This window comes from Crocodylus porosus, unplaced genomic scaffold (genome assembly GCF_001723895.1).
Source record: "Crocodylus porosus isolate Cpor-Errol unplaced genomic scaffold, CroPor_comp1, whole genome shotgun sequence".
NCBI lineage: Eukaryota > Metazoa > Chordata > Crocodylia > Crocodylidae > Crocodylus > Crocodylus porosus.
Window position 1 is genome coordinate 18,746,839 of NW_017728906.1, and position 2,930 is coordinate 18,749,768.

Consider the following 2,930-nt stretch of genomic DNA (forward strand, 5'->3'; position numbering starts at 1 on the left):
TGAACAACTTCAAGAGTAAATTGGATGCTTATCTTGCTGGGATCCTATGACCCCAGCTGACTTCCTGCCCTTTGGGCAGGGGGCTGGACTCAATGATCTCCCGAGGTCCCTTCCAGCCCTAATGTCTATGAAATGTATGAAAATTACCCCAGACCAAACAGAAGTTCACTGTTGGTTCCAGCAGGGAAGGTGAATCTAGCTGTGGCTGAGAGTCTTCAGCCAGTTCCCCCTAATAATAGTCAGGCTCTCCGCCAGTGCTCACTGTTTTTAGACTAGGAGGGGGAATGGCAATGGAGAAAGCTCATTCTTGGGGCTCCCCAGCTGGTGCTGAAGGGTGGGGTGGGTGAATTGGAGTCCTCCTACCTCAGGTGGGCTTCAATACACCCACCCCACTCTTTGGGAGGGGTTGAAAAACCCTGAGACTGAACTCCCTCTGCTGCCTTTCCCCACCCCCCTTTCTGAAAAGAGCGACAGGCTGGAAACTCCACAGACACAAATTACAAAAGATGCTACCTTTTGTAATGCCTTGTCCCCAACATATCTTCTAAAGCTAGGTACAGACATCCACAAAGCCTTGGGTGGAATCAATCTATGCTATTTTCTATAAGCAGCATAGTTTAGATTGGTAGTAAACAGAACACACATTCATCCTTTGGTGTGGGGAGGCAGGGAAATCTTAGGCCAGGTTCTGCCATTTTTAAACCAGTCTAGCTGTGCTGCACTTCTCTTCTGTAGACTGGTTTGGTGTACCACACTTTTGTTCTGTCATGGGTATAGACCAGTTTCTGATCACTTGTACCAGTAAAAATGTAATGTTTGCACCTGAGCTAAATGAACAAGGTGTCATCTTCCTGAAGTAGTACACGTATATAGAATAGTAGTGGCATAGTTAAGATGGGATGGAACTGCTGTCATAACTAGGAATCTTCAGGATTGCCATTTGCAGCCAGATTACAGACACTGTACCATTGGGGTAACAAAGGAGGCTGTCATTCAGGGCTTTCCAACGTGATAATGTTATACGAAGTTGACTTAACAGGTTTAGAATATGGCAATCTTAAACTGAAATAAGAGTGATTGCTCAGTGGGACTTATAATGGGTAAACAGCCTTCAGCTGAGTAGCTCATCTGTCTAAATGTGTCTGGACTAGCTGTTAAGCACTGTTTAATTTTATAAATTAAAATGAGTTTAGTTCATACATTTACTAAGAGAATACAGATTTCCCCCTTTTTTTAAAACATCAAATACTGGACACTTGAGACAGAAATAGAAAATTTAATTCCTATATGGCATATCAGTGACTTCTTTTGCAGAAGGTTTGTTGAGTAATATCTCTGCAGGGAGGTAAGCCAGAAGAGGGGTGTCCAACTTTTACCACAAACTCATGCCTCTGGCCACACGTTTGCTAGTAGACACCTATGAGCAACAACCTGATTCTTAAACATGAAGCCTAATATAGACTACTTAAAGGAATCCAGTCAAAGTCTGCATGTGATGTGGGTGAATAAGAAATTATGGTTTCAAGTGAGGAGAAAGCAGCTCTGGCAGAGAAATTCTTAGGGATCAAAGAGGCTGTTTTCCAGTAAATCATCCCCGTAATGAACAAAAGGGAAAAGCAATGCTTACTATTAATGAGAGACATGATGTCTCATGCTTCTAGTCTGATGTATGCCATCTGAAGAATGCCTCTGTTGCTGCTGTGCACAGGAATACTCATTAGAATGCTCAGATGTAGACTCTCAGAACCCTGAAATGAAATTCTTCAGGGAGATAAGATCAGATGCACAGTATAACCGTGTACAGGAGCTTAACTCTGATCCTACAATATGGTTGAGAATAGTATTTCTAATGCTGAAGTTCTCAGAAAAAAACAATAAGTTAAAACAGTGATAAACTATGTAATAAGATGGTGATAAGCGATGATTCCTCTTGTTCAAGAGAATTTGTATAAGTAGAACTTTTGGATGTTTAATTCAGAAACTCTCCTTCTTTAAGTCTTCAGGTACAGCTATAATTAAATCGTTTTTAAAGAGTTGTTTGTTATGGAGACTTAGGTTCCAGGGAATAAAAATGTGGTTTGTATTTAAAATGTTGGGTTGGACTGACTATTTAAAATAATTAGATATAATAGTGTGGGCACTGGATTTGGATCCAGCCCCTATACCTTTGGTCCATGCTAGCACAACTCTCAGACCAAACACAACACCTGCCAGTTGATAACAGGTGAGTTTATTGATACAGAGTGACAGCAAAAAAGCAACAATACCAACAATCAGACAATTCTGTATCTACTAATCCTAGGGCTGACCTCAAAGTCAAAGTACATCTGGCCAGGATGAAAGCTTCACTCTGAGGTTCTCTGTCTTAGGTGTCAGCAGACTGGAGGTGGGATGCCAAGACCCACAGCCCCCCTCCAGTGGGGTGCATGAGACAGGCTGCTGCCATGCCTTCAGTCCATGGTGGCCTTGGGGACCCTTCCCAGGGAACAGGGATGGGGATAGGGACCCCTCTCAAGGAAGAGAAGGACAGACAGGGAGGGACCCTTTCTTACTCTCAACTCTCTGCTGTTGTATTCTCCTTCCCCCTTGATGGCTCCTGGTGACTCTTTATCCATGGCTATCTCTGGTTGGTTCTCTCTCTGTGGTCACACATCCACATAGTCTTACGGGCCTTCTCCTAATTTGGTCTCTTCCCCCAAAACTGGGACTCAGTGCTCCACTCTGGGGCCTTGTACCTGGTGTCACTTATTTCATGTTCTGGGACAGTATGGTACATACTCCCTTGGTTCCCAGTCTATTTTCTAGACTGTATCTTTGTTGTGTTAGACAACCTGTCTGCCTTGAAGGCTGTGATCTCGTGTTATGGCATGCCCCTCAATTCCCAGGCTGTGTCCATCCATTGGCCTTGTTGTGTTAGACAGCCTGTCTTC

At 43.5% G+C, this 2,930-nt stretch overlaps 1 long non-coding RNA gene across 1 annotated transcript in view; it reads right to left on the reverse strand.

Annotated features, from left to right (window-relative positions):
- LOC109305695 overlaps positions 1-495 on the reverse strand; it is a 14,110-nt gene extending 13,615 nt beyond the window's left edge. Inside the window, exon 1 of the long non-coding RNA XR_002099669.1 lies at positions 484-495. This is a non-coding gene — a long non-coding RNA (uncharacterized LOC109305695). The remainder of the gene's footprint in view (positions 1-483) is intronic.
- Positions 496-2,930: the final 2,435 nt, after the last annotated feature.